Below are 7,186 nucleotides of genomic sequence, written 5' to 3'. Positions count from 1 at the left end.
GGCAAAAGACCACAGATGCAACCGCAGTGCATACACTGCCCGGGCCCCGATATCGGCGCACTGGGCAATGGCGGTCGTTTGTGTGCCTCCAGCGCAAAAGCGGTTCCACCGGACAGGCAGGCAGGCCGGCAGGTCGGTAGGGAGAGTGAAGAGATACAAAAAACCATAAAATTTACGATTACCCAAGAGAAATATGTACGATCACTGGCCGGTCGGTCGGTCGGCCAGTCGCTGCCCGTCGCTGCGCTCTCCGCTCGTCGCTAAACAAATAGAGCCAAAGTAGTAAAAGGCAAAACCTCGGCTCGGTTGAATTGCTGCAGGTGGGCAACCGGGAGTGCAAGTGCAACAGTCTCGAAGACAGTCGACATCGCAGCGCGGCGCGGCGGCAGCGCAAGGGAACATTCGCACCGGACCCCGCCGGCTGCAGTGCATTCGCGCCTCGGAATGCATTCGCGTACGTCGTCGATTAAGGGCCGGCCGTACGGCGTACAAAGGTCTCCCACCCGGAATTCATAGCTCAGGCGCGTCAGCAGCAGCAGCAGCAGCGGCGGCGGCAGCTACAAAAAAAAAACCAAACAAGTTCTTCTGTTACCATCATCGATGGCAACCACGAATGGATTTACTTTCGATAGCGCGCGAGCCGCTGCATCGTTCATTGCTCTACGAATATGCAACCGTTCCTTTTTTGCGTGTTTGTGTGTGTGCGAATTTGTGCGGACGGAAATTTGCATTGTTTTTCATCTCCGTACTGTAGTAACCTTTGACTGGTTGTCAAAACGATCAGCCGCCATGTTTTTTTCTGTCGTTTCTGTACAGCAGCATTCAAGCGAGAAAAAAAAAGTGACAGGTGTACTAATGGCAAACGCAGCAAGCTATTAAGCGTAGCATACTTAAGTATTTGCAATACCCTCCATCAAACACCGGCTTGTAGTAGGATCATTCTCTCTCAGCGTAAATAGTATTATGCAGAGTTCCATCAGAATTTTGAATATGAAAAAATGGCAATACAGATAGTATAATTACCTTGATTAAAATTCACTTGTATCCCTTTTCTGTTTCGTTTGAAATTTCACTCCTAAAATCAATAACACATCGATACGATCTTCGGCTATTCTCGCAGACAAAATCACAACGATAGAAGCACTGTTTATAACTTTCTACTTCTTAATCAACCTTTATCATTTTTCAACCCACTCACTGACACTCACACCTCTTGCTATTGGTCACCAACTATCTATTCATGCCACACCACTTTTAGCAAACGCACATTAACTCGCCTTCATTTTACACAACTTTGGATCGCTTTTCAATGCAAACATTTGCACAAAACACTTTCAACATCTTCACACAAATATACACACACGCATACGTGCATTTGCTTGCTAGCTTCGAATGTGCTGCACGTCGTTCCAACTGCCAAAGGTAAACAGGGTTAAAGGGTTATTACTGATCCGCTGCAACCGGTAATGGGTTGTCATCACGCTGCCGGAAGCTGCCGGATGCCCCTGATGCTACTGCTGCATGCATGATCGAACGAACGCAATTTTTGTCACCATTTATCGGGAAAAACGCACAAACAAAACCGAGAACCCGAGAATCGAATCGAGCAATTCTTGCAGGCGCCGCCATTTGCTAGCGATTTTTATCTTGTGCCGGGCCCGGGCCAGACCGTGCCGGGAGTTAGCTCGCTGGTATGGTGGAAGGAAAACACTTGCGCAAAAGGGCGATTTCGAGGCGCGATTGGCAATGTGAGGGCGATGGAAGGGAAAAGAAAAACCCGTGAATCAGAAACACAAACGGCCGAAACAATCACACTTTACATTCCATTTCTTCATTTTTGCTTCTGCTCTTGCAGCGTCGCTGCCAATGGTAGCCGCTGGTGGACCACGCACGCAGTCGCCTCGCCGTCGCTCGACGTCTTCGACGTCTTGTGTTGCCACAAATCACCCCCGGTACGCCAAGAACACCGGCACCATCACGGCGAACACACCGAGGAACCGCAGCAACAGCAGCAACAGCCAGACCTTTTTATTATTCTTTGCTTCCATTTCTTCTCAATGACACTTCTTGGCTGGTTGGCTGGCTGGCTGGTCTGGCCCGCTGGCTGACCTGCTATAGGCTTGGCTTGGGTTCTTCCTCCTGTTGCTACCACGCGCGAGGGCGCAAACCAGACCGCGGCCAGCGATCGAGCGAACGAGAAAACCGAGCGTTCACACTGACCGCCGAACGCGGATCGCGAAGACCGCGTCTACGGGGCGATGCAACGACGGCGGGGACGAGGATGACGATGGCGATGGCGACGTCGACGACGACGCAAAACAAAAACCCGAAATCAGAGGGAACAAAAGTAAAATTAAACGAAGGAAGGGTGAACGCGCGGAGCACACAAAAGCCAAACCAAAAAAACAAAAAACAAAAAGAACAGAGAACGGAGAATCAATTTAATCTCTGCTCTTCACGCTCTCTCTCTATCTCTCTCTCCCTCTCTCTCCCTACACGCACACACTTTAATCAAACGTACGCAAAATCTGAAATGTGTATCCGAAAAATTCTGTGATTAACATTCCTATTTGCAGCTACAAAAATTTCCTTTTAAGAATTCTTTCTCATATTGGACACGATTCGGTGGTGGCCCGGGATTGGTCGGGAAGAGGGCCGCCCTTCCTCACGCGGGCGATTCCGGGGCGCGCACTCGCATACTTTGGCGGTGGTGTTCGGGACACAACGGAACGAACGAGACGGACCGCAATCCGCGAGGGGATTGTGGATTTTTATATTGTGCTTCTTTTAGTAAATTTTTGGCTACCACCACCACCAATCGTCTCGCGATCGGGCGCGCGCGTGATCGCGTTAAGCCTCTGGCCACACACTTGATCCCGGAATCGGAATCCGGGAGGGTTGGAAACGGGTGGGAGGCACACACAACAACGCAACGCAACGCACACCACGCACCGGTTCTTGTGTTCCACATTTGCCTTCGTATTCAGCTCCAGCAGCAGCGATGAGGATTCGCCCCAAAAGCGGCGCTCAGCTTCACCTCCCGTACCACGTCTCGTGCCACCTTCGCTTCGTGCCTTTCTTTTCCTCCTTTTTATCACGCGCACACAAAAGCGGCACACACAACGCACCACGCACCGGAATAACACACCGCCATCCGCCCGTCGCTGGTGCCGAAAAGACAAAAAGAGAGGACGGGCCCCCCCCTGTCCGTCTGTTGGGCCCTTTTGGCCCCGTGGCCGCCCGGCCGGCCCGCCGGAGAAGGAAAGAAAAACTCGCGTCGTCGTCGTCGTCGCGTTTTTTTTCTGCCCCGCGGATCGTTTCATTGGTGACACATGCCAACGTTAATTGGCCCCAGGGCCGCCAAGGGCCGCGTGCACCACCATCACCACCATTCTGCTTCTGTTGTAGCCACACCGCCACAGTTGTTAAATGGCCACCACCGATTCCCACTGGCGCACACCGCAAACACACACACGAACCCTTCTCCCCCCGCACCCCGCCCAAAAAACGGCATGCGATTGGGGTGCGAGAACTCGCCGCTCACCGCACCGAGCACCGCCCGTTTTTTTCCTTTCACGCCACGGATCACGATCGATGCACAATTTCACGCCGAGGATCACGAATCGCATAACTTTCCCAATGGGCACTGGAATGACGCAGGTGAGGAGAAGGGGGAAAGGCAGGTCGCGCGCCCGCGTCGCCCTCTCCGTGCTCGTGATTCCACCAAGCGCCCCGCTTCTAGACGAAACGGGTTCGTCGCTTCGATTCTGCCGCGCGGCGTTGAACTCTTTTATGCAAATCTCGAACCGTCGTCGTCGTCGTCGTCGTCGGATGGTGGCAGCTGCGTTGTTGGATGCAGTTGACGTATCTTTCTTGCACCACGATGCACCTTAACACACTTCTTTATCACAATCACCTCCACCCTTCCCTTCCCTGCCCTTCCCTTCCCTGCTTACCCGCAAAATACACAAACAAACGCACACGTCTTCGTCTTGGAAGCACACGGACCGCGCGGGGTTTATCAAAAAACAAAACAGTTTACAAAACGGGAAGTTACTTTAGTCCAAATAAATAAAGATAATAAAAGCGGTGGCCCCGTTTTGGGAGTCGACAAAAAAAAGAACGGAAAAAGGGCTCCAGGTTTTCGTGCACGGACGGACGTTCGAATCGGAGGCCCCGTCGGACGTCGATATTGCAGCTCCTGCTTCGTATGCGAACGACTAACTGAGTACGAGGTGGAGGAAAATATTTTCTCGAACCGAGCGAACACATCCGAGCAAGACATCCAATTGCTCCTTCTTCTCCATTCTCACACACCGACGAAAAAACGAGTATCTGAGAGACACACACACGCATACCAACGGTGGTGATCTGGTGATCTTCGGCACACATACATACAGGCGCCTTCCTCTGGTGCTTCTCCCTGTTGGAACCTATGCTGCGCGGTGTCTGCCTATAGCCTCTAAACTCCAACCGACAGCCAGCGTCGCCAACACCTCCTTGGGTCCACCGATCGGACGATCAGACACACACACAACCGTGCGCTCGTATTATGTTGTAGTGTTGGTGATGGTGCGCTCCAAAGAAAGTGTCGGTGGAAGGTGGAAAACGCGGCCAGGGGAGGGTCACAGACGCTGAAAGCTTCTCTCCGGGAACGCGCAGCGGCGCAGCGTCCAAGAAGCTTTGGAGTTTGTACCAAAGATCGGCTTCGTTCGTTCGACTCCAAACACGGCTGGGCCACAAATCATTCTCCTGCTTTTTGCTCTCTCTCTCTCGCTCTCTCTCTCTTTCTATGGTCTCAACAGTGTGGGTTGTGTGCGCAAGCCAACCAGCCAGCACACACAAGCGTAGACGCGATCGCGATCGTCGATCTTTCTTCTTCTCCCGGGGGTGAGGCTGAGGAAGCGATCCTCCAGCAAAGGAAGATCTAATCCACCCAAGAGAAGTGGATGATCTGCGGAAATTGGCGGAAATTGTACACCAAAGCCTCGTAATGATCGAGTTTTCCCTTTTTCTTTCACTCCTTAACATCGCAAATACTGTTGTCGATAGATTTTCTTCGATCGAAAAATGGTCCTCCAGTCCGGGAATAGAGAGACAAGAGAGAGAGAACTTTTGAATATTCAACGCTAGCCGCGCAATGTTACGATCTCTCGCGATCTCCTTCTTTACTTTACCTATACCTGCCCCAACTCTGTCCCTTTCCATCTCTTTTTGTCTTGTTGTGGATGCCGAGCGGCTGTAAAGTTCATTCGCTCTGAAGGCATTCCAACGCCGCAACCCCCGCCCCTCCCTCCCCCACCCCTTTTCCCGCAAGAAGCACCCTTTGCGTAGATGTTTTTGTATTGCCGTTCGGAAGCAGCAGCAGCAACAGCAACAGCAGCCGTTCATACGGCATTCCCTTTACGTAAGGGGCATCTCACTGTCTCTTTTTCTCTCTGATTCTCTCTTTCTCTCTCTCTACTGATGCTGCTGGTGCTGGGAAGTGGAAAAGGCAATCATTATTAGCTAGCGATACGGCTGCATGCGTGCGTGTATGCGTGTGCGCGTTTGCACAAGTGTATTTTCGTGCAGCATTAAACTCAAGGCAACTCCCAGGTCGCCGCAGACCGCGAACAGACCGCGCAGACCCGGAGATCGATCGAGAGAAGGTGATCTCGCGTCTCGTGAAGATGCTGATGGTGGTGGTGGTGGTGCTGCTACGGCTGCTGGAGGTTGTTGGTCGTATGTATGTTTCTTGACTCGCCTTTTTTTTCTTTTTCAAACTGTTTGTCGTCCAGCCTGGCCAGTCAGGCCAGGCCAGCTACATCAGTAGCGGTATGCCGTATGTATGCCACGCAGCGATCCTTAGCGACGATCGTGCTTTCGACACTTTTTTCTCTCTCTGTTTTGGTGTGGAATGCTCATGCTAGCATGCCCGAACCCGATCCTACCGTCAGTGACACACACACGCACACACAGAGGCGATGGTAGTGCTGGAGACCATTACACGCCCCATGGACTTCGTCTTCGGGATCCTTGGCAAAGGGACACTCTAGGAGACGAATGATTTAATGGTTTTCCCTTTAATGTTGATCACCTCTTATCAAACCACCAATGATCAACGCAACTCCTGAAGGACCTAGAAAGGGATGGAACGAAAGAGAGAGCGAGAGAGAGAGAGAGAGAGAGAGAGAGAGAGAGAGCGAACGATCCACAGGTTGAACCTGTCCGACACGCTCACCACCGCGCAACACCTTCGCTCGATCGCTGTGCGTGGAGTTCCTCGACGGTCGATCGAAGTCAAAACATTGTTCCAGCCATCCAGAACCGGGCATGCAATGCGCGGTCTCACTCTCGCAACCCCTCGGCCCGTCCCTATTGCCCTCTCCTTCGCTCCTGCTCCTCGCTCATTGATTTGACTCTCTTCTTGTGCGCATACCAGCCTCTTATAGCTTCTACTCTGGCATGGCATGGCCGGGCATGGCCGGGCTGGTGTGGTTAAGGCTCCGAAAACAGGTTTCCTTCTTTCATTCCCCCTTTCCCCTTGGAACGGACGCGGGTCAGTTCGTCAGGTACACGGTGATTTGAGAGAAAGAAACAGAGAGAGAGAGAGGAAAAAAGGGAAAAAACACACCGAACACATACAAATACATAAATGCACAGTGAAGACAGTGAAGTTTCGTACACACATACACACGTGTGTGTGTGTGTGCAGGAGGAGGCAGCAGCAGCAGCAGCCTACTCCTCCTTCTCCTCTAGTCTATTCTCACTTCTGTCAACTCGAATTCGTCGTTTTTCTTCTACGAGCTTCCTGCGATTAGAGAGATTTGACTGCGAAGTAGTCTCAAGCCACTTCTTCATAATGGCCATCCTCTTCCTGGTGGCGAAGGACTCCCCCCCCCCCCCCAGTGCGAAAGGGACCGTCCACGACACGCGCCAGTGCGTTCCTCCTTATCACGAAATTAATTCCCCCCTCCAAAGCTCATTAATTGATTATCAATCGCACAGCGGCCGCATTGCCACCGTTCGTGTGCGTGTCGGTGTGTGTGTGCGCGTGCGTGTGTACTATACACACAAAGCACCCTCCCCGCCGGCATTCAGCAGTCAATAAGAATAATCAGTTTTATTAGCGTTTTCAGCGAGATAATCGTCCGGCAGCATCGGCAGCAGCAAATTGAATTTTGCCAAGTGGCTGCTGCCGTGT

At 52.0% G+C, this 7,186-nt stretch overlaps 1 protein-coding gene across 1 annotated transcript in view; it reads right to left on the bottom strand.

Annotated features, from left to right (window-relative positions):
- The window catches only part of LOC125951600 (protein dachsous), a 77,249-nt gene extending 73,153 nt beyond the window's left edge, over positions 1 to 4,096 (bottom strand). The window contains exons 1-2 of the mRNA XM_049680543.1: positions 3,957 to 4,096; positions 1,024 to 1,413 (exon numbers count right to left, since the gene is read on the bottom strand). The gene's annotated coding sequence lies outside the window, so the exon portion shown is untranslated. The remainder of the gene's footprint in view (positions 1 to 1,023; positions 1,414 to 3,956) is intronic.
- Positions 4,097 to 7,186: the final 3,090 nt, after the last annotated feature.

The sequence above is a fragment of the Anopheles darlingi genome, chromosome 2 (genome assembly GCF_943734745.1).
Source record: "Anopheles darlingi chromosome 2, idAnoDarlMG_H_01, whole genome shotgun sequence".
Classification (NCBI taxonomy): Eukaryota; Metazoa; Arthropoda; class Insecta; order Diptera; family Culicidae; genus Anopheles; species Anopheles darlingi.
Note: the sequence above shows the minus strand (reverse complement) of the source record. Positions and strands in the feature narration are given on the sequence as shown.